This window comes from Cydia splendana, chromosome 17, assembly GCF_910591565.1.
Source record: "Cydia splendana chromosome 17, ilCydSple1.2, whole genome shotgun sequence".
Taxonomy (NCBI): domain Eukaryota; kingdom Metazoa; phylum Arthropoda; class Insecta; order Lepidoptera; family Tortricidae; genus Cydia; species Cydia splendana.
This window is the reverse complement of record NC_085976.1, coordinates 18970348-18982895: the sequence shown is the minus strand read 5'-3', so window position 1 is coordinate 18982895 and position 12548 is coordinate 18970348. Positions and strand designations below refer to the sequence as shown.

The following is a 12548-nucleotide window of genomic DNA, read 5'->3' as shown; positions in this document are numbered from 1 at the left end:
TCATGAGAAAAAATGTTGGCTTGCGATTATCGTTAGCCACGCCCCCCACAACACAGCATGAATTGAATGCAATGAAAATATTTGCACTTACATGTGCAACTATAATATGTACCTTGTTGATACACAATACAAAGACTGATTTTATTAATTTTAGTAATATATATTATTACGATTATACGATACCTTTTGGTTCAATTGGCGTAAAGGACAAAATGCTACTTTTCAGGAGACGCGAAAAACTGATTTTGTTAAAAATGTTTATAATATATTTTTGTTGTTTATCGAGCAATGTTTTTGATGTGTATTGGAAAAGTACTCAAAATGTTAGTCTCTTTAACCTGTTTTCGCCTCTTTACGCCCATGAAATTATTGATAATTTAGTGAATCTTGTTTATTAGGGGGTCGTAAGTTACGTTATCAGACTATTTTATACCACATTCGGGGTGTATTAGTTACCAGTCACGGTACACATGTTAACTCTTCTCAGCATAATTTACTGTTACGAAGCTTAAAAATGTATCAAACGGTAGTTGATTATGCCAGGTATATCCCGATTAGAGCTATAATTCATTTTTTTTTGATAATATAGTAATAATAAAAAAAACACAGGCATATTATTTCCGGTTGTTTTCATCTTGCTAACGGCGAGTACTTGCACAGACATAATCTCGTAGCCAGAATTATTCACCAGCAGCTTGCCTTGGCCATACGGCCTTGTGGACCGCGAAGTTCTCAGCTGCGCCAGTTCTCGAAAATGGCCGTACCACGCTCTATTGGGATCGATCTATTATCACTGACAGAACTATTGTAGCCAATAAGCCTGAAATCGTGCTGATAGATCGATCGCAGCGCCGGGCCGTGCTCGTCGACGTCACCATCCCCCATGATGAGAATCTCGTGAAGGCCGAGAAGGACATGTCCAGTAAGTACCTCGACTTAGCTCATGAGATAACCGCCGTGTGGGATGTTGATTCTACGATGATTGTTCCTATAGTCGTGTTGGTGAATGGCCTCATAGCGAAGAGTTTCGACCAACACCTAGAGAGACTCTCGCTGGGTGGTTGGATCAAGGGTCAGATGCAGAAGGCAGTAATTTTGGACACGGCGCGTATAGTACGTCAGTTCCTCACTCTGCGGCCCTGACTACTACCTGACCGCTGCCGGCGGCACCCTAGGTTAGGTTTTGATAATGTGTTTATATATTTTTTGTAATGATTTGTAAGTGTTTTTATATTGTACTTTTATACTCACATTGTAAAACCCTAACTTAAGACCTAAATTAAATAAAGAAGAAAACACAAATAATACAAAATAATTACATGCTCAAAAAGTACCTAATATTCGGGAATGAAGGTAAAGTAAATGTCCCACTGCCTTATAACAATCATAACATAACAGCTTTTAATCATAACAAGGGAAGTAATAGATCGCCTAGCGATGATTAGAATGAGCGTATTATTATCAAGCATTTGGACGTTTACTTAATTAACAAATGACTATAATTCTATACAGTATGTTATAATAGGTAATAATTGGTTCACTATTTCAAGTGGTCTTATTTTAAAATACGGTTTGAAAATTCCTATTTAAGTAGTAATTTCTGTGTTATTTAGACCCCGTTACCTTTAGCTGCAATAATTTATAATTTCAAACGTCTAAAAATATTTTCTGTTAAAACGATTATGAATCAATTGAATGAATGAATGATTTTATAGGACATTCGCTACACAGATTGGCTTAGGGTCGGTTGCACCAAACTGTTCGTATCGTTAAAGAGTTCGCTAAATTTTTATGTATGGAAAGTTTCATAATAAAGCGCCGGGGCGCGCCGGCTGATGTTGATCAGTCTGTCAAATGTGGTTGGTGCAACTGGCACTTAGTCGATAAACAACGATATTATAGAATATAAGAAATTATATGTATAATATACTATAAGAAATTCCACTGCGAGTAAAACGATGATAGTTGTTGAAAAACACCGAGCTGAGGTTTTTAATTTGAAGAGCAAACATTACATTTTAGTAATAAAGGACCCATAAAACTATTTATTTATTAGGCATTCTAGACCTTTACGCCCATGAACAAAGATAACTGCCGAAAAAACTTTTAGCGTAAATGCTTTGAAAGCAAAAGCTAACAATATTTATATATTTGAAATGTGCTAATTGAGCTCTTTCAAACGATATACATACAACACGTCATCATTACTTATTTTTATTTTTTTGGTTCGTGACTTTATGACCTCTAGAGGGCGCAGTGTTCATTTTTTGTGACGTCATATAGCCTATAACCTGCGGACGATTAAGACGATTCGAATGACATATCGTTTATCAAATTATAATGAGTACTTTAGAAGTTATGAGCGAACAGATGAACATACATAATTATATACCCACATACATACACGGTCAACATCATAACCCTCCTTTTGCGTTGCCGTAGTCGGACGACAAAAGACATGTAAGTCATTTACAACAATATTTATATTTAGCGGTAACCTTTACGATAATATCTATGAATTTCTAATTTATACCTGGTCATTTACGCCCCTTGTGATAAGCTGTTGTTGCAAGCTCATAGTGCAAAAATTGGGTCGTAAAGGCAACTTTTTAAGAGATATCCAAATTTTCAAAATACAGAACGAAAGCGCTTGGAATTCTGAACAAAACTGTATATAACGACTACCGTAGGCTCAAAGGGCGTAAGGGACAAAATTGCGAAAATGCAGTTATACTCAGTATTTTTTTCTCTATCGAATAATATATTTAAAATCTCGATAACTTGAAAAAAATATCCGTTAAGCCCTATGAAAAATCAATGCTTGAACACAATTTTCCAACGCATTTGGCCGGATCTGCGAATTCAACTGCGTAACTCCCAACTTTATGTGCGATACGCCCTTTTGCATCGGAAATTTTATTAAATATGTGGTAATTTTTTGTACGTTACGCCTCTTTGCAGTAGCTTTTGAGTGCTAAATGTACGTAACGCCCACAACTAATGGATATTTATACGAGTGTTAGATAATTCAATGTAAGAGATACGGCTCCATACTATGTAAAATTTCGGGTTTATAATTGTTCCTTTTTTGTGTTTAAGTGGGATGACCTTGTCAATTTTTTCATTAAGTAGGTACTTGCATTACCTGCTCATGTGCTCATTGCTTTATTTATAGGGTTACTAAATTTTGATAATTTAAACTGAACTAGTGGGTACTTTTTCATCAGTTTTAGGATAATGATTAAACATGACTATATTCAAATGATAATTATGGCTAATACTATTAGTTTTGTTTGTGACTGGGTTATTGGTAATATTGATTATAATATTAATACTTTTTTGTTTAAACCCTAATTTACAGGATTAACCTTATGAAAGTTACTGTCTAGGTATAACGTTTGCTTTTAAATCCATAGAAGTACGTAAGCCTGGCCGTATGCCTTTTTCTACTCTAATGTAATGTCATAAATATGCAATCATATTCATTAAGTTTTACTGAATAGACATACGAAATTTCAAAACTACTATTGTACCTAATAATATTTTAGTATGTAAAAGTAAAATTTATAATCCAATTAACATTACAAACAGAAATAACGCGTAATACTTTCTATAGTAAAATTAATTTGTTACAAATTGTTGTAAGTATATCAGTATACATAAATGGTGGGACAGCAGTGATTCTGTTGAAATAATATCATCATCATCATCATTTCGGCCTATATACGTCCCACTGCTGAGCACAGGCCTCCTCTCATGCGCGAGAGGCCCCTCGCCCATGAATTAATATAAACAAATGGAAAAAAAAACCATTGTTTTTGTGGCTAAGAAAACGACCTTTTCGATGTTTAAGTATCCAAAATAACAAAAATGGGGAAAACTTAACAGTGAATACATCTCTATAATTTTTCGGAAAAAAATGTGAATTATAGTACTTAGAAGTATAGTGTTCCCTAAATGCAAGTTGTCAATATTGCAACAAAATTGTTGGATTTACGCCAAATGGTACTAAAACAGTTTAATTTTTAGTACATTACGCCCTTTTTCTAATAAGATAGACAAACATGCTTTTTTCGTAAATAAGCATTGTATTATAAGTTCAAGAAATCAGTTTAAAAGACCTCAAAAAGTTAGGAATAAGCCGCATACAGGCATCAGTTAATTCAAGCAAACAAAAAAGGTCTGATTTCGTTTCTCAAAACAAAACTGTTTGTTGACTCTCCTGAAAAATTGCGTTTTGTCAGTTAAGCCCTTTGAGGCTACGGTAGTGGATATAACTCATTTTCGCCAAAACGTCCTTTACGCCAATTGAACCCAAAGGTAAATTATTATCCAAGAAGCTTGAACTATCAAAAGTGTTGATAATTATTATTTAAGGTAAATGTATTCAAAACATCAGAATAAACAGGCATTAAATAACCTCAATACGTGAAATTAATAATACCTATTATAAAAAAATGCTAAGAACAAAAAAAAATAATGTGCATAATTTACGTTAAGTATGGAAAGACTGGTTTATGCTATTTATAAGGAAAAAAAAATTATACATGTTTATATTAAAATTTATTAGTCCATATAATTAAGACAAATTGAAGTTAGACTTGATTAGATATTAGATATAGAAATAAAAATATTAATAACATTAATATAAATTAAGTTCAAGAAGTAATATTCATTTGGCGCACAGGCGAAGTAAACATGCGCTGCGTACGCAACGTGTGGTTTTTAGAGAGAGGCCCTTACCCGCCGCCACGCCAAGGTCGCGCCGCGCCCGCCGCGCCCGTCCCGCCCGCGTTGCCCGTTTCGAGCCACCCGCTAGCGTCGTATGAACGCAAACATTATTTTTGTATTATTTGTTTATGCAATGGATGAAACGGACACCAATTCATATTTCTTATTTATCCCGCCTTTTAAATTAATAAGATGTGAACTCTAGTAACTTTAATATTCTTTTGTTATGGTAATAGCCTGTTAGAACAAAATTATCAAAAATCTTATGAAGCTATGCCTTAATAAGACACAAAAACATGTAATGTGACATTTTGACACGATTAAATGCGATGTCAGCAATTTTTTTATACTTTAATTATATTTTGAGTCATTTTGAATAGTATGGCATAGTATCCGATTGCAATGGACGTAATTGACACAAACTATGTTTTCACATTAAAAAAACTATCCTAAATGCGATACAGTTACATGTTTTCTCTAGAATATTCTTTTCTTCAAAATAATTCAAGATAAAAATAATTACCACAAATTGTTAAATTACTTAAAAAGCAAATAATATCTGTGACACAAAACAAAATGTAAGATTAACATCTTAAAACACTATTCGTAAGCGAAAAAATAATTGACTTTAATATTACTTTAAGTTAGGGCTCAAAATATAGCCAGCGCTACAGGACTATTAGGACAGGCTGAATGAATAAATAATATTCAACTCGATGTTGGCGACTAAATAATTCCCAATTAAAGTGAGACAACAACCGCACTCTGGCCAACTATCGAGAGATCAACCGCAGAGAGATTCATCTTCTGCTTTAATAATGAGTACTGTCAAAATAAACCGATGTTTAAACAAGCTTACGTAATCAACCATAATGAAGCAATGCCTAGATCTGGATTAAATTCAATGATTATTCATTACAACAAAGTTTTACGTTTATTTTTATAGTTTTATTTTTCTTTCTTACCTATGTGGGATGTGTAAGTGGGCCTTAGACACTTGCAACATCCCACTAACCCGGAGTTAAGCGGTTAAACCGTTAACCTCTTATCAAATTGTACTAGTAACCATGGCAACTCCAGGATTATTAGGTTAACCCCGAGTTAGTGGGTTGGTGCAAGTGGCGCTAATAATAGTCTTGTAGACAAAAATAAATATTTAATTTTTTTTAAATTCTTTCTACATTTTGTTGGTTCACCTTTTTTTTAGAAGAGTACTTACGAATATTTTACTGTAACAAATGTTCAGATCATTAAAAAGGTCTTAGTAAAAGAAAATTAAATTGTATTAGAAAAACGATAAAATACTTACTATTTGGAAAACAATTTATGAGGATAAGCAAATTAGGGAATGCTAATAGTCTCCGAAGCAAGTTATTTTGAGACTAAAATGTTGAGCTAAACATAAGAGTTCTCAGGCTTAAGCATTCTAGAATTAAATGTAAGATTATTTAAGTAAAACATTCTTTAAAGGTTAACATAGCCCTAAAATTTATTTCAAAAAAAGATTCCAAGCATTAAATTCGCATTTTCCACCACAAATAGCTTTAGCCATAAAGATGAAGCAAATACTTTTTTCCCACCAAATATATTTCGAATTCGCGCCCAAAAATTAAAATTCGGCTTCTCGAAAAACTACCCACGATATAATTCCAGGCGAAACACTTATTTTAAATTCCGTTTCATTGTTTCTGGCTGGCGTAACGCCAGGCGTGACGTCACGAGATAGCGCCATCTGGCGAGGTGTGCCGCCAAGATTGTAAACTTAAGTAAGTTAAGCGATGGCTCCTTTAAGCTGTAGGGAGTCTGTCGCCGCAGGTTCCGCAGAGTGACGTTGAAGCTACAACGATGCTGGTGGTTGAAATTTAGCGGGAAATCAAGTCTGACAACCGCTTTTTCTATCTCTTTTCAAAGAAAAGTCTGGGACTTTTCAAAAATATGCTCATGCAAGTGCATAAATTTGTACAAGGTACCTATTTATTGAACTTGCGCTTGAAAACAGGTCATCTATGCTAAACGTTTTCCCTAATTACTTTAAATTTACTGAAGAAATTATACTACCTACGTATAGCTCCCAACCTTAACTTAGCTTACTTGAAAATCAAGTCACAAAAAACTTTATTCACGCCACAGCTCGACGTCAAGAATATCAAATTTATTTGGTGACTGTACAAACATTTCAGAGGTTTTGGCACGGCACCGCAGCACTACAGACATTGCGAAAGAGGCGGCCAAGACTGCGGCGCTTAAGTAAGTTAAATGGTGTCTTTCGAGTTCTAACGAGAGAGAAACGTCATCATTACCGCAGCGGGCTTGCTTGTACTAACATTTGGAATCTGTCAGCTGCTTTAACATTGTTGAAGAAGGCTAAAGCTTTGATGTTATACCATGATTATTTGTATTATTTGGAATTTGTTAGTGTTTTGCTATAATATACTGCCCAATAAATAAATAATATACTGGAAACTGAAGTGAGATCACGATAATTACCACATGAAGTTAAGCTTATAAAAATAATTATGTAAGCTTATAAAAGGAAATTAAAGACATTGTGACATCACGTACACCAATAAAATTAAACCTCGTTAGTATTCTTTGCCTGCATTAAATACAACGTTGCAAACTTTTAATTTTCAAACGAATGTCGTAAGTTTGGCCCCCCGTGTCGTAACGCCTCTTAAATTTAATAATTCAAGTCTCGAAGTCATCCTCAGAGTAAAGTTCGGGAGAACGCACTCGCGCCCTTAACTGTGCTCCTACGAGTATGACAGCGACGTGACGTCGACAATAACTAAGTTTAAGACATATTGCAAATACGTAGGTAATCTAAGATTATCACCTAACAATATTAAAAGGTATACAGTCTGCGTTGCCTATTTCAATACACTCTTGATACAAAGTACGATAAGTTGAAACAATTCACAGTTTTAGCACACAATTAGCACCTTTGTAAGGACTCGAATGCCTTTTGGTTTAAAACCCACTTCTAAATCTTCCAATGCGCTATGAAATGTATAAACTTAGTGACTAACTACATATTACCGGTACATACAAGTAAATAAAATAGAACAACTTGTGTTAGATGATCATAAAAACAGGAGCTCGCCAAGATCTCAGAGTGTATCGCTGTAAATAGGCCACTGTAGGCGCTGTCTCAAAACTAGTTTGCCTTCAGCGCTGAAAGTGTTAACTAGTCCTAACTATGCTCGCTCCACTTTCTTGATTGCTCAGATCTTCGCGAAATTCTCTTACGTAAGCCTGTATCGTAAAGACGGGATAGATTTAGTGCTGGAATAAAAGTCGTGTCGTAAAATAAAAACGTCCGACAGTGGTCGTACAATGGTTGCTGCGACAGTATAGCCGAAGAATAAGTTACGGCTCACAAGGTTACGACATTGTTATAATATATGTATGTATAATATGACTGCTTCTATTAGTAAACATTGTTTGTATACTTTAGTATTGCATTTCCTTATGTTGGTTGAGCGTAAGAGCCCGCACGAATTGTCTTTAGAATCAGTTGTAAGTACAATACAATACAAATACCTACTCTTTGTTGCACACCTCAACAGAAAAAACAATTCAGAAAAAAAAACAGCCACAGAAGGAGAGGTAAACAACAGGCGGTCTTATCGCTAAAAAGTGATCTCTTCCAGACAACCTTTATGTAGCGGGTAAGTAATGTAACTAATGTAGGTCTGTAATGGTAATACGATTCATAATTATCTATAAATATGAACATATGTAAGTATGTATAGTTCGCTCTTTTGTACAGTGTCTTATTTTATGTGCAATAAAGATTAAATAAATAAATAAACATAGTATTAATTGCCCTTAAAAGATACGGGATGTAAATATTACGGTCATAAATAAAATAACACACGTTTCGCAAAGAAATACTCCAAGACCTAATATTATTTCATAGTCGCACAAAAAGGTTGGCCAAAACTTTGTTACCAAAGATCACGTACCTACTGCGTAAGTCCAGTTTAATTTATAAATATTACCAAACTTTTAGCATATCTACAAGCTTACGAACAAATATTTCCAACCACAATCGTGGAATTGCGCAAGGAACAATACTCGGAAAGTTTAAGGTCTTCGCAAATACTCGCTTTAAGATAATAAGGATAAGTCAGTGTAAACATTCTTAAGGCTTTTCCGCTTTTTACGCATTTTTAATGGCCGCCGTCGGATTCGGGGCGTTAAGCGTCTTAGCGGGAGCTCCGCTTTATCAAAATAAATTGATTATAATTAAGTAGGTACTGTAATTATTACAGTTGAGGATAAACGTTTGTTTTGAGATAAGTTGTGGGGTCAGTTTCAGGTTAAGTAATACGTTTAAATAATTGGCGTTGTTCGTCTGCCAATTATAAATGTCGTTGATTATCATTTGGCCCTATTCATCATTTTTGACATTAATGTGTTTGTTAGAAAGTGTCAAAATTTTAAAGAGGCTAGTAAAGCTCTTAACGAGCCTCTATTATTAATTTATTCTATTATCAAACATAAATCGGGTGGTCCGTTTCTTCAGAGTAAGCCAGTATTTAGGGAGCTGGTCAGAATTCCCCAACGCTTAATGTTTCCATACAAATACCTGTCTTTCTGTATGTGTTCGAAATACCCATGTTTGAAAAAAAAGAAAGTTACAGGTAGGACACAAACAATAAACATAAAATTAATAAGGCTTGTGAAATACTTATGAATAACGGCGTAACTTAACACACATTTTTACGCGACATATGACATAACATTAATTGCAAGCAATCTATCAAATGTAATTGAGTACCTTTAAACCTAGCCCCTAGAGAGTAAGCAACACATGCAATGTGCACATTATTTTCATCGACTTGAACTAGCTGTTCAATTACTTTACTTCTTGTTATTTAAGTTACACGTTAACATCTAGTTAAACTTTTACTTCAGCTGCAACTATTGGAGACACGTTCATAAAAGTTCTAATTTTACCTCAGATTTCTTCACCCACATAAACTTTAGTCATTAGTATTAATAGATCTGTCAGTTCGTCCCGTGACAACAGCCCCCGTGGGCTGTGTGTCGAGGTATAATCGCGGCGTTTCCCGTGTCGCGTCGCGCCGCTGTTACAGTCACCCACGGAGACGCCTCATTTGTAGCGGATTATGTCGATTGCTACATCTTGAAGACTTTGTTCTACTGAGTTTGATTTGTTCTTTGAGCTCGCGTGTTGACTTTTCATTTTGCTATCGATACTTTGCTAATTTTAAAGTCGTTTTAAAGGTCTTTCTGTATTGGTGTTTATCGTTTGTTAAACTCTTACATAAAAAAGCTGTGTGAAAAATACTACAGTTTAAGATGATAATATACCTAGATATTTGTAAGATTATTCAAAAGTGGTTGATTATTCAAAAGGCCTTTATAGGCCTGTCGGTTCTTTTATTCAAGAAAATAAAGAATATTATGAATCCAGATTTAAGTAATTTACAAATATTGAAAAAAAAACTTACTTTCGATTTGTGCGAGGATCAAATAATCTACGGTTCATCGACCTCTGCTGTCAGATTGTCTCAAGAAACATCTGTCCGTTTGATCATCCTACCCTCGTCACGCGACAAACGAAAATATTGCTTTGTACGGCCCGATCTATGACTCTTCCGTTTCAGAAAAATGGAACTCAATGTATAATAGGTACCTACTACATCACCTAATATTATAACTACTTATGAAAATAATGTCTGTTTGTCTGTAATCTCTTCACGCCTAAATCGCTGAACCGTTTAAGATAAACATGGTATATGGAGACAGTTCGAAGCTCGAGGCAGAAATAGGATAATTTTAATTAATCATCGTCATGATTCCACGCTGACGAAGTTGCGGCAGAAACTAGTATATCTATAACTTCAAAAGTTAACGATTTGGATATATATTCTAAGACTTTTATCATACAACTTATAAGGCCCAATTGCACCATTCCACTAACCCGGGGTTAACCGGTTAAACCTGGAGTTAACATGGTTACCAGTGCAATTTGACACTGGGTTGACGGTTAAACCGCTTATCCCCGGGTTAGTGGAATTGTGCAAGTGGGCCTAAGAGGCAGAAGGTTTTAACACACCTATAAAGATGAAGTAAGATAATTAGGCATCTACCCGTTTATTTTATGATGGAAAGAGGAATAAAAAAATACTCAAATACGGTATTAAATAATATATTAGCAAAGAGAGCTTCAAGAAAGATATTATCCTTTACCTTTATTATAAACACAAAACTGTATTTGCTGGCTTCAGAAACAGCGGACCCAGGATCGATACGACTTTGCAAAGAGAGTGTTTATGTTCAAGACACATAAGCTACGCACTCACGAAATATTCTCGAGGGGTATGCAAAACCACACACAAAATAAATGCTATACCTCATTTTACGGCTTCAACTAACAAGACAAGCTACGTGGTTGTGCCAGACTGCACACCTTTTCGTAAAAAAAATCCTTTTGACGTATTGTTTCTATGATTCTTTATATCATTCGTCTTTTTTTAATAACAAAGAATGGTTTAAACGCGTTAGAATATTACAATGTATACAACATTAATGAGCAAGAAACATTATTTACTTAAGAGTACCTAGCTTATAATCAGACATGGAATTTTTGTGGCAAAATAAAGTACTGAATTAAATATCGACATTATCGAGTTAGCTTAACGTTATCATAGATATTTATATATTTGTATAATAACATAGCTACCGCGAAGTATTTTGGTAGTTTTCTATTATTTTTGGCACCGTATACTACAATTACGTTTTTATTTTTAAATACACTAAATAAATGTAATAATGAAAGTACCTATGTACCAAGTTTTTAATTCACTAAAGCTTACTTTTCGTTTTTGATTTAGTTTATGTAGAAGTTGCATTTGTGATATATTATTTCGAATCTAAATTTAGTTGACTAAAGAATTCATAAATAAAGATACATTTTTTAAATACTTTTCTTGTTTTCTTCAAAAAACCTTAGGCGTCTCCGCCACTGGGGGCTTTCCTCCTACTGACATTGACTAAACTAGCATGAAAAATACGAACGTTTCCGAGAAAATACCTACGAAGGAAAAAAATATGTACTACATCAGAATTCTGTAGGTAAGGTGTAAGATTGAAACAGTATTGCCAAACTGCAATACAGTTTGATGGCAGTTAGTTTCGCTCTTGATATACATTTGTGTGATTATTATATATAAGCATGCTGTATTATACAGTACTTATACTATGTATATCGCTCGTGTCATAACTTTAACAAATTCTAAAGTCTGAACACTGCACTCGCCTCAAGCTTTGAATTTAACATTAGTTGGTCCGAAGCCTACAATATTCAACACCCACCATCTTTATGATTTGTTGACAGAGCGTTACGAACAAACTCGGCCCGAGAGCTCCCTGGGGTACAAGTTAGCCTCGATTTTCGCCCGCTGTCTATCTTTTCGAACATAATAAAACACACTTCACAAGTAATAGAGGTAGGGAAAATGTTTGGAAAAAGCTTGTAGTTTATTTTGTTAGTAAATAGACCTTTAATCTTAACTTGATTTGTAATTTTTTTGATAACTTAGGAGCCACACAAACCCGTCGCCAAAAAGCCGCTCCCAAACATTAGAAATCAAAACATCTCATTCATCATCATCATCTCATTTTAAAACAACATGCTTCGATCACATGAAATTTGGCATAAAACCTTAAACTAACATACAATATCTATCTCTGGTAGTATTCGTTGCTAAAAATTGTTAAACAAAAAAATACAGCGAGTACAATTTAAAGTGTGGTTATTGAATATATATATATATGGCGCA

At 34.5% G+C, this 12548-nt stretch overlaps 1 protein-coding gene across 1 annotated transcript in view; it reads right to left on the bottom strand.

Moving 5' to 3' along the window:
- The window catches only part of LOC134799027 (lachesin-like), a 196125-nt gene that overhangs the window by 174771 nt on the left and 8806 nt on the right, over positions 1–12548 (bottom strand). The gene's annotated exons all lie outside the window — the stretch shown is intronic.